This window comes from Oncorhynchus nerka, linkage group LG20, assembly GCF_034236695.1.
Source record: "Oncorhynchus nerka isolate Pitt River linkage group LG20, Oner_Uvic_2.0, whole genome shotgun sequence".
Classification (NCBI taxonomy): domain Eukaryota; kingdom Metazoa; phylum Chordata; class Actinopteri; order Salmoniformes; family Salmonidae; genus Oncorhynchus; species Oncorhynchus nerka.
Genome location: NC_088415.1, coordinates 50346851 through 50358715, shown reverse-complemented (window position 1 = coordinate 50358715; position 11865 = coordinate 50346851). Strand labels below are relative to the sequence as shown.

The following is an 11865-nucleotide window of genomic DNA, read 5'->3' as shown; positions in this document are numbered from 1 at the left end:
TAGCAGTCGGACATGAATACAGTGTTTTGATGCACTGTATCACTTCTTTGTTGAAACCAAATCTTTCCATATCTTGGAATAGGTAATCCCATCCCACTGAATCAAATGCTTTTTTCTGCATCTAGGCTGATTAATATTGCACTTGTCTTATTCTGAGTAATGTGGTCCATGACATGTAGTGTTCTCCTTATATTGTCCTGTGTCTGCCTATTTTGTATGAAACCAGTTTGATCTCCGTCGATCAATTCTGGGATTATGTTCTCCATTCTTTTGGCTATTATTGATGCATATAGTTTATAAATCTGTGTTAAGAATTGCGATAGGTCTATATGAACTGCATTCTTTCTTATCTTTAGGAGGAGGCCTACAAACCTGACTCAGTTACACCAGCTCTGTCAGGAGGAATGGGCCAAAATTCAGTCAAATTATTGTGAGAAGCTTGTGGAAGGCCACCCGAAACGTTTGACCCAAGTTAAACAATTTAAAGGCAATGCTACCAAATACTAATTGAGTGTATGTAAACTTCTGACCCACTGGGAACGTGATGAAAGAAATAAAAGCTGAAATAAATCATTCTCTCTACTATTATTCTGACATTTCACATTATTAAAATAAAATGATGATCCTAACTGACCTAAGACAGGAATTTTTACTAGGATTAAATGTCAGGAATTGTGAAAAAATTGAGTTTAAATGTATTTGGCTAAAGTGTATGTAAACATCAGACTTCAACTGTACCTAGAAGTGCACCCTAATTCTTCTTATTTTTTAATGTATCTTAAAAGTAAAAGTAATATAGTCAACTATACAACTTCTAATACTACTACTACTACACTTTATATCATCCAATAATATATAATGAAAAACACTCAACATGAAGAATTAATGCAATTATCTTCATTTCAAATATTTATTTTGAAATATAGATTAGGTGCTCTTCTTTTTATAGCAGGAAGTAAAGGGACTGGACAAGGCTTTGCCTATAGCTGAAAACATCCTGGAAATGAGTGAACGCTTCCTTGGTTTCTTCTTGGTGGAGCATACACTCTCTGTTCGGCAGGATTCTTGATCATTGACAATTGCTAGGGGAAAAAACATTTTATTTTACTGACCCTAGTTAGTGTGAAGAATTAGTATTGCATTATTATTATTTCAATTGTAATATTCTACATAATTTACAAATGTAGGGCGGCAGGTAGCCTAGCAGTCTCAATCCGCCTATTTAACGCAGAAGTGTTACATAGGCCCCCCCAGGGCTTAGACTGTTTAGTGCCAAAAAGAAGGGGATAAAAACATGAAGAAAAAAAATATATACATACAAATATATATATATATTCATCAACTTTCTTATATCTCTCAGATGTAGGACAGACACTTCAGTTCCATGTAGTGAATCTGTCATTCAATGCGTTTGTATCGGCTGTTAGCAGTAAGGCCGATACAAACCCCTCGGCCTAGACAGGGCTTAGACTCTTGTGGGTTAAAAAGCATGATCTTTACAAAGTTGCAACTCATGCTGGAGACAATAAAAGGCCATGTTAAAATGTGCAGTTTTGTCACACCACACAATGCCACAGATGTCTTAGAGACAGAGACTGAGAAAAATAGGAGCAAGGAAAAACGCTGGTTGACTTGTTTTGAGGGAGCGTGCAATTGGCATGCTGACTGTAGGAATGTCCACCAGAGCTGTGGCCAGAGAATTGAATGTTTATTTCTTTACCATATGCCGCCTTCAATGTCGTTTTAGAGAATTTGGCAGTATGTCCAACCGGCCTCACAACCACAGACTAAGTATATGGCGTTGTGTTGGCTGTAGGGTTATGGTGTGGGCAGGCATAAGCTACGGACAACGAACACAATGGCATTTTATCAATGTCAATTTGAATGCACAGAGATACCGTCACGAGATCCTTAGGCCCATTGTCGTGCCATTCATCCGCCGCCATCACCTCATGTTTCAGCATGGTAATGCATGGCCCCATGTCGAAAGGCCTGCATACTCACCAGACATGTCACCCATTTAGCATGTTTGTGACGCTCTGGATTGACGTGTACAACAGCGTGTTCCAGTTCCCACCAATATTCAACAACTTCGCACAGCTATTGAAGAGGAGTGGGACAACATTCCATAGGCCACAATCAACAGCCTGATCAACGCTATGCGAAGGAGAAGTGTCACGCTGCATGAGGCAAATGGTGGTCACACCAGATACTGACTGGTTTTCTGATCCATGCCCCTACCTTTTTTCAAGGTATCTGTGACAAACAGATGCATATCTGTATTCCCAGTCATGTGAAATCCATAGATAAGGGCCTAATGAACGTATTTCAATTGACTGATTTCTATATATGAACTGTAACTCAATAAAATCTTTGGAATTGTTGCATGTTGCGTTTATATTTTTGTTCAGTACACATTTGAGTGTATTGATTTACCTGTTTCACTGACGGCAGGGGTCTGGTTCTAGGAAGGTGTTGGAGTGCAGTGGTTCTTCTTGTTGACCTTCTTTGTACAATGGGTAACAAACAGTCATTTGTACAGTAGGAGAAATTGCACACAAAAGGTATCAGTGTTGACCATTATACTGTACGTAATGAATCAAAATAATCTTTATCATTTGTATTTTGATGACATATGTACCTTTGGGTTGAGTCCACAGAGAGCGCTGAATCTTCCTCTCTTCTTTTCCTTTCTACCAGTTGTTGGAAGCCCAGAATTACCTACCTCGTCACTGCCAAGTACATTGTGTGATGACAACTGGGTCATGGAGGGAGGTGCAGAGCTAGCCTCATTGCATTTAGTTAGTAGTTCCCTAGTTAATGATTTGACCAGGGCATCGTCAAATGCATAATCGGTTGACTTCATTGCAACCTGGAGCATATTCTCTGACCCGAATTCTTGAAGAAGCCCCTTGTAGACAGCCTTGAAAATCCTTTTGATTTTCAGATTCTGGGGGTAGGCTTGAGGTGGTTCAAGGCCTGAGGTGCCACAGAACTCAGACAGAATCCTCTTTGTGAGAACTCTTGATGTTTCACCAATGTCAGAGGATTCCAGTAATGTGATAGGGGTGATCATTGACAGCAATCTAACAATCAGTAAAAGTACCAAAGAGGTGTAGTCATTGCTAGTGGATTCAAATGATGCATGTGTATCAGAGTCCATGGCTGATGGAGTTGATGGACGCACAGAGACACTAGACATCTCCAGATCTTTGTTGTCCATCTTGGATTCCACCTCTCCTAAAACTTGAATATCCACAGTTCCACCATTGTGTGTGCTGCTGCCAGACAGAGAGGGTCTAGGCAATGATTTGGCACTAGACTGACGGCTAGTGGTCATGAGAGCCAGTCTGTCAGAGTCAAGTGTTCCAGCATCAGTTGAGGACAACCCATTGATTATGTTCATCAACTCTGATAATTCTTCTGATGAATTGGAGGCCACAGAACAGGTATCCATGACCTGATTGACCATTATATTGGTGTCACAGTAAACCTGTGAGGAACTAATGGAGATGGCAGAAGAGCTCGGGATAAGCCGACTTGTGTCCTGCAGAGAACCATCAGAGATGATAGTTTGGCAGAAATCGGATCCTTGTGATGGTGGAGGAAGCCAGAAGACAATCTGCTGTGTAGCAGACGTTTTATTGACTCCGTAGCAAAGGAGTACACAAGGTCAGATGGAAACTCCCTGGATTCTTCAGAAGCATTCAATCCTGTCTTCAGCTTCAAAAGAATAGAGTCAGACACGCTCTTGCCAGCTGGCACAAAAAGAGCCTGGGGGGTGTTGTGACTTTTTATGAGCTCATAAACTTTGTCAGTGAGCTCATGTGGAAGTTCTGAAGACCGTCCCTGGGGCTGAGTCTCGCAAGTCTTCTTGTAAAAGAAGTGACATCATCTGCAGTAGCTATGTGTTCTGTATCTTCTCTTGGAATGACCTCCATAACAGTGTCAACTATGGCAGAGATGGTTTGCCTTGTGTAATTTCTTGACCCTTGTGAATGAGTTGAGGAGTCACTCATATCAATGACCGAACTCCTAATGATAGGACAATAGCTTTCAACAGGCCACTCATTGGGGACTGGAGTGCCTGGAAGAGAATTTGTAAAATCACTCTGGGACCCTCTGGTCATGGCAGAGGTGATGGACAGGGAGGACTTTGAGGAGGATGGCCGGTGTATCTCGTGTCTATCAGTTCTCACCATGTCAACATCCTCCAGCATGGATCCCACGATGGAACGAGTCAAGAGGCCTTTCTCTGAGGTGCTCATCCTCTCTGACATAGACACTCTCCTCTGGATTGTCATCAGAGTCTGACTAATTAAGGCTTTGGAATAATTTACCATGCTGGTCTGGCTGCCTTCATGTTCACTGTAAGTAATTTGTGTAGAAGTAGCTGTTCTGCATATGGATTCGGCATGTTTGGGGGCCTCAACCACATTGTCTAGGAGGACCGGTTGTTGCTGGGCAAAAAAATCCTTGACCTTGATGAACACATTGTTGAACAGGTTAACAGTGCCTGGCCAAATGATCTTTCCTTTCACATTGGCCCCGTTGTGAACACTGACAGGAAGGGTTGAAGCTGACAAGGATCTCTCTAACTGGCCAGACACTGAAGCATCAGACATTTTAGTCATCTGGGTGAAGCTATTAAGGTCTTTAGTGATGCTTATGACGATGTTGGATGCTGCAGAATTGGTGTGCAGAGAAGAGGAACAAAGGTGGAGTTCCACTCTTCTGAAGGATTTTGACATCTCTATCATCACCATCATTACTGGACTCTGCACAAATGTCTGCACTTCTGCCATCAAGGCTGGAATGTACAATGCCAATCAACCCTGATTGAAGGATCCCACCAGCCATATGTGAGACTTTAGTTTGAAACTCCTCAGTACATAGTTTGTCAAAGGCTGTGGATTTAAGACTTCTAGAGGATACCTCCTCTTCATCATTGTTGATCTCACCATGCAAATTGTCCTGTGTATTAACAGCATAGTCATCAACAGATAAATATGATTTGGAGGCGGCAAGGACGTCAATCTGAGAAACAACGGCATCCAAAAGCTTGGACAGGTCTTCTGTATCTCCTTTTAGGCTAGAGAGGTATTTCTCCATGGATTCCTCAGAGTGAGGATCTGACTAATGAACTCCTTGGTACAGGTTTGAAGGTCCGCTTGGATTTCAAGAGAATCACTATTACAAGTCACCTGAGAATCTAAACTTTCACTAGGAGCCTGTTTGAGAGTCTCATCATGTACACCATCGATGACCTTTACAGAGTCTTGGCAGGGAGTGAGAAACCGCCTCAGCATTTCTCGAAATCTATGATATATAATACAAGCAGCATGAAGGGTGCTCACTTTTGAAATTCTGGGAATTTCAGATTCATGTCCCTGCATGGACTGAAAAATAGTCTCCACATCTGTTACAAAAGTGTCCAGTAATTTAGATGCTTCAGAGTCTCCCAGTAAGCTGTTTATAAAGGGGTTGACAGATCTCAGAGCTTCACTCACTGCCTTTCTAGCCTTCGTCTGGAAAGACACACTGGAGAGTTTCTTCATATTTATAACTGGAAGACTCTGGGTAGATTCACTGTTGGTGGTGCTGTCCTGCAGACCAAGTGGAAAAGTGAGATGGGAGAGACATTGTTCACTGTCTAACAACTCAGATGGTGAGGCGGAACAAGAACTGGTGAAATCATTCAAGTCAGACATGATACCATCCACAAATAGAATGGCCTCCAGAGACTCTTCAGAATCACACTCTCCAACAGAAGATGAGAACTTCTCCATCACCTCAGTCTTATACAAGACTAGAACCTGGCTGGCAATCGCTTTTGTGGTGTCAAGGAGGACTTGGTCTTGCAAATACTTTTTGAGAGCCAAGAGAGGTTTTGGGGTCTCACTTTGTCCTTTTTGTTCATTCATAGATGAGGGGGTTATTAAAAGTGGTTTACAAGAAATGGAGTCCGATGTGTCAGCCTCACCGTTACTGGAATGATCGAAGTCCAGGCACAAAGTTGGAACCATTGTGAAAGAATCTTTTGTGCTCTTCACAAATGTATTTGCGAGATCCCCTTTTTCTGGACAGGTAAGAATCCTCTTCAGTGTATTTTTCATGTCGTTGTAACAACCAGCAGTGTAAGACCAGATCTTACTCTGATGGTTTTCAAGAAGGATCTGCTCACTCTGTGCAGGAGAGCAGGATGTCCTGATAGACTGGGTAAGATTGTCCATGTCTGAAACAAAGGTACTTACCAACTCAGAGGCCTCAGGGTCAATCATAAGGTCTCTCACCTATCCTAGGATTTGGACTAGATGATGTAGTGCCAGAACAACATGATGTACAACCTCTGAATCTTTTAACAATCTCCCGGATCGATTCAGTGGCCTTGGTCTGAAACTCCTCAGTGAGTAGTCTGTCCATACTTTGTGTTGACAGACGAAGACTAGATTTGGCACCTTTGATATTGAGGTTGCTCTCTCCTTGTTTTAGCATCTCCTCAGGAGTTTTACAAGCTTCAAGCATCTTCATATGGTCAGCAACAACACAAATCAGTTCCCTCTTGTCGGGATCATTTTCCTCCTTATTGCTGAAGTTCAAAACAGTGCCACTGAGGGTTGTCATGACCTGTCCTGTTAAATGTGTCATATCCACCTCAACACCATCCTCTCTGAGAACAACACTCTTCCCATTAATATACATCTGAAGTATGTTGGAAACACCAGACACCATCTCCTCAACCACCTTGGTGCTGGAGACACCACCACTGGCAAAAATGACAGGGGACATTCGCCCAGAGATGGGAGTTTGGATGGCCACAGAGATTATGGAATTGACCTTCTTTGACACTTCTCCAACAATAACCCGGGATAGACTTTGAGTGTCTACCTGGCCCTCTCTTTGGATACAGAGGACATTGTTCAGCGACTCTTTGAAGGAATCCTGGACACCAGTGAGGAGACTGTCCTCAGTGATCCCAAAAAAGTCACTGAGTGGCTCAGATGATATAGACTCACCATCTCCCTGAGTATTTGGCAACACTGTCTGAGACCTTTGAGAATACAAAGCAAACAATACAGCATTCCATATTCAATAGTAGACACTGTAGTCACATTAATACATCATTCAGTAATCAGTTAAACTGGTCATTAAGAGTAAACAGATAACAAAACATATTTTTACAAAATGGGTTATGAATAGTTAGGTGAAACCGGTTTCTTTAGGAATGACTGAACATACCCATTACGAGAGGAGCTTGATTTGGCCGTGCAAGACCTTGAGGATTTGCTGCTGCTTCTCTTGCGAACCTTCAGGTTTGTGCTAGAGGATCTCTCTGATTCTGTCAGAGACTTGCCGGATACTGGAGACACATGGCTGTATATCCGTACAAAACGGAAAATTGCAGGGATAATGACCTTGAGGATGGCCTCAGATACAAACCGCACAATCTCCAGGCACATCTCTGCAAGCAATGCCCTCATCACCTGTAAGACCGAAACAGTGTAGGTAGATTACTCATAGCCAGGCTCTGAAACCAAGCTCCTCGAAGAGATACCAACAATCTCACATATGTTCATGAGAATCATGAAAGTGGCATACATTGGAAAGCATGAAAAGCAGTGGGCTACTTAAAAGCTATTTGAATGTAACTGTGATAATGTGGATGATACTGTAGATAGATAAAAGGTTTGTATCTAATTTTCTTGAAACATCTATTAATATATCTATGAATCATTTTCAGGGTTAAGGAACTTACTGGGTCCATCCTGCCAATGCTTAACTGCCTCCATTGCCTATAGGAGATAATTAGATGTTTTTAGCACCAAAAAGCACACCAACACACATACAATTTATAAAATCATCCAGATGACATTGCATTCAAATACTACAATAGAAGTTTGGACATACTCCTCAGTAAGTTTTTCCAGAAACCGGATGATAATCGGGTTGAAAGCATCTGGATCGATTGGCGGGAGGTCAAGAGCCCTGGTTTGACAGGCCCTGGAGACACACTCACTTAGGATCTTTTCATTAGATTGTCCCTGGTGAGATGTCCCCTGAACTGTCATCCCAGAAAATTCCACAGATGTAGAGGGACCTGTGTCCAAAGCAGCATTCAAGGTAAAGAAGTCAGAAAACATGTAACCTTCTGAGGCAAGTATGTATTAGCCAACTTTGTGTACTTTGTGAAGTTAAGTACCCAAGAAAGTATAACATGTGCACTCTGCTATTAGTCCTCTGCTCAATAGATGTCCATACTAAATAACATTTACATGCAAAAGGATTACATTCAGTGAAATTAGAGTTTAATTTATGACCTGCATCTGTATCAGTGATCTGCTCCACTTTGTTTCTCTTGGTCCTCTTGGTCTAAAAAGACAATACAGTCAATGATATACACGTAGATACTGTATGAAGCCATTCCAATAGAGCCCTTTGAGTAGAGCAAGGGTAAGACTGATTGTAGGGCTGTCCCCGACAAAAAAAACTTTGTCGACCGAGAGTCATCCTGTTCTAATATTAAAATGTATTTTTCCATATCAGACACACCCTATGTGTTTGAATACGATCACCTACAAAGGCACTGAGCTTGTCTGATGCTTTAAGCACACTGTTTAATTAAATAATTAAGACACACAAATGACTCAAGAAAGAGCCCGATGGTGACACTGTATTAAAAGAAATGACAGCGAGTGCCTGTGTGACAGGCGCACATTGTCTCGCTCTCCTCCCTATTGCAGCGAAAAGGCACCACATAACAGCAAGTGTTTATTGTACTGTCCATGCTGAAGACACAATATAATTTGAACCATTTTAGTTTCTTCCTTACAGTTCTGGAAACTTCTCCTTTACAGTTCTGGAAACTTCTTCTTTACAGTTCTGGAAACTTTAGAGTGTTTTCTATCCTAATCTGACAATTATATGCATATTCTGGTTTCTGGGGCTGAGAAATAGGCCGTTTCAAATGGGTACGTTTTTTAGCCAAAAACGAAAATACTGCCCCAAAAGGTTAAGCAAATGTTAAGCAATATCAGTCTGTTCTAATGACTAAAATTTATAAAGCCATTATTACAGCATAGCAAAGATTAAAAACAGCCGAATCTGTGAAATTGCTTAATTCAACATTTTGCCGGTGCATGAGGCTTGGTGCTCACAGAATCAGTAGGCTATTAAACAAATACTCAAACAGGCAACAGAAGCTATATCTGTCTTACTCCTGTATATATGTATACAGTACCAGTCAAAAGCTTGGACACACCTACTCATTCAAGGCTTTTCTTTATTTGTACTATTTTCTACATTGTAGAATAGTAGTGAAGACATCAAAACTATGAAATAACACATATGGAAACATGTAGGTACCAAAAAGTGTTAAACAAGTCAAAATATATTTCATATTTGAGATTCTTCAAAGTAGCCATCCTTTGCCTTGATGGCAGCTTTGCACACTCTTGGCATTCTCTCAACCAACTTCACCTGGAATGCTTTTCCAACAGTCTTGAAGGAGTTCCCACATATACTGAGAACTTATTGGCTGTTTTTCCTTCACTCTGTGGTCCAATTCATCCCAAAACATCTCAATTGGTTTGAGGTTGGGTGATTGTGGATGTCAGGTCATCTGATGCAGCCCTCCATCACTCTCCTTCTTGGTCAAATAGCCATTATAAAGCCTGGAGACGCAAACCAGATGGGATGGCGTATCACTGCAGAATACTATGGTAGCCATGCTGGTTAAGTGTGCCTTGAATTCTAAATAAATCACAGACAGTGTCACCAACAAAGCGCTCCCACATTATCACACCTCCTCCATACTTCATGGTGGGAACCACACATGCGGAGATCATCTGTACACCTACTCTCACAAAGACATTGTTGGAATTTGGACTCATCAGACCAAAGGACAGATTTCCACCAATCTAATGTCCATTGCTCGTGTTTCTTGGCCCAAGCAAGTAACTTCTTCTTATTGGTGTCCTTTAGTAGTGCTTTCTTCGCAGCAATTTGACCATGAAGGCCTGATTCACGCAGTCTCCTCTGAACAGTTGATGTTGAGATGTGTCTGAGACTTGAACTCTGTGAAGCATTTATTTGGGCTGCAATGTGAGGTGCAGTTAACTCTAATGAACTTATCCTCTGCAGCCGAGTTAAATCTGTCTTCCTTTCCTGTGGCGGTCCTCATGAGAGCCAGTTTCATCATAGCGCTTGATGGTTTTTGCGACTTGATGGTTTTTGCACTTGATGAAAAGTTCAAAGTTCTTGAAATTTTCCGGATTGACTGACCTCCATGTCTTAAAGTAATGACGGACTGTTGTTTATCTTTGCTTATTTTAGCTGTTCTTGCCATAATATGGACTTGGTCTTTTACCAAATAGGGCTATCTTCGGTATACCAACCCTACCTTGTCACAGCACAAGGAGGAAAGAAATTCCTTTACTTCATTTTTAACAAGGCACACATGTTAATTTATTAAATGCATTCCAGATGACTACCTCATGAAGTTGGTTGAGAGAATGCCAAGAGTGTGCAAAGCTGTCATCAAGGCAAAGGATGACTACTTTGAACAATCTCAAATGATTTGTTTAACACTTTTTTGATACCTACATGATTCCATATGTGTTATTTCATAGTTTTGATTCCTTTACTATTATTCTACAATGTAGAAAATAGTAAAAATAAAGAAAAACCCTTTTGACTGGTAATATATATATGGATGATTTACAAAGCCAGGCACATTTAACAATTAGGCTTTTGATTATAGACCTAAATTATTTGGGTTTTCCTCTCTCCTCATTTTTATTAGATAATTAGGCTAAGGCCAGGGCTGTTTCCCCGTCTCTGCTGCTGCTGCTTTCTCTGCAGCATTGTTCTCAATCCCAATATGCTGGTTAACTTTGCTATTATGCACATAGCAACATAGGAAAGGGCGACAAGTCTACGGAGCACTGTTTCAGAACCACGGACAGCGACCGTATCCAATGCAGGAGAAAGTGCATTTGTTATAAAATAATATTTGATTTATTAGTATTGCACCATTATTTTTACATAATATAACCATATGCAATGTCAGTATCACGTCTTAGCGTGATGGACTGTGCCATCCCTGTGGCCTCGGCAATGGATTAGTCAACTGAGACACGCGCGAATCAGAAAGGTGTCCATGTGCACCATGAAGAAAACAAACTTTTGCGACTGCTCGACTTAAGAAATCCCAGTCAACCAACAGCTTATCGACCAAACTGTCGACCAATTGTGGTCAGCCCTAGATTTACTATTAGGAGATAAAAGGGTATTGCATGGGCAATTTACCTTCCTCAGAACAAAATGCTGTAGGGGCAGGTTATAGATATGAAAGATATCACAAATGTCCACATCTCTGCTCAAACTATTCCCTTACCTTGACTTTATTTCTCTTCACGGCATCCTGCTCCATCTGAGGCAGGGGATCCTTCTTCACCTTATCCTCATCTTCATCACTCTGATTATCAACAAAATCTCTCTCAGCTGCATCAGTATCAGTGCTCTGTTCAACTGTGGGCCTGTTGGCACTGGTCCTCCTCTTGGTCTAAAAAGACAATACAGTCAATGACATACTGTATGTTGCCGTTGCTATACAGGCCTTTGAGAAGAGCTACAGTAAACAATTGGTGATTGAATATTAAGAGATGGAAGTCTGTTGTAAGGACAATTTACCCTCCAACCTCACAACAACATGTTTTATGGCATATTGGACAGGTTTAAAGTGTGGACAGGTAAGACCCCAGATTTCCCTTTCTCTCCTCAGTCTATTCTCTCACCTTAACTTTTCTCCTTGTCACAGCCTTCAGCTCGATCTGAGGCAGGGGATCCCTTCACTTCACTATCTTC

The 11865-nt window shown here is 41.4% G+C and overlaps 2 long non-coding RNA genes across 2 annotated transcripts; both read right to left on the bottom strand.

The window, feature by feature from the left end:
• Positions 1–882: 882 nt before the first annotated feature.
• Positions 883–2881, bottom strand: LOC135562704 (uncharacterized). Its single transcript, XR_010460059.1, has 3 exons — positions 2642–2881; positions 2437–2506; positions 883–1082 (listed from the first exon to the last, which is right to left on the bottom strand). It is a non-coding gene; the product is annotated as an uncharacterized LOC135562704 (long non-coding RNA).
• Positions 2882–8025: 5144 nt separating this feature from the next.
• Positions 8026–11562, bottom strand: LOC135562703 (uncharacterized). Its single transcript, XR_010460058.1, has 3 exons — positions 11396–11562; positions 8319–8370; positions 8026–8098 (listed from the first exon to the last, which is right to left on the bottom strand). It is a non-coding gene; the product is annotated as an uncharacterized LOC135562703 (long non-coding RNA).
• Between the last annotated feature and the right edge of the window lie 303 nt (positions 11563–11865).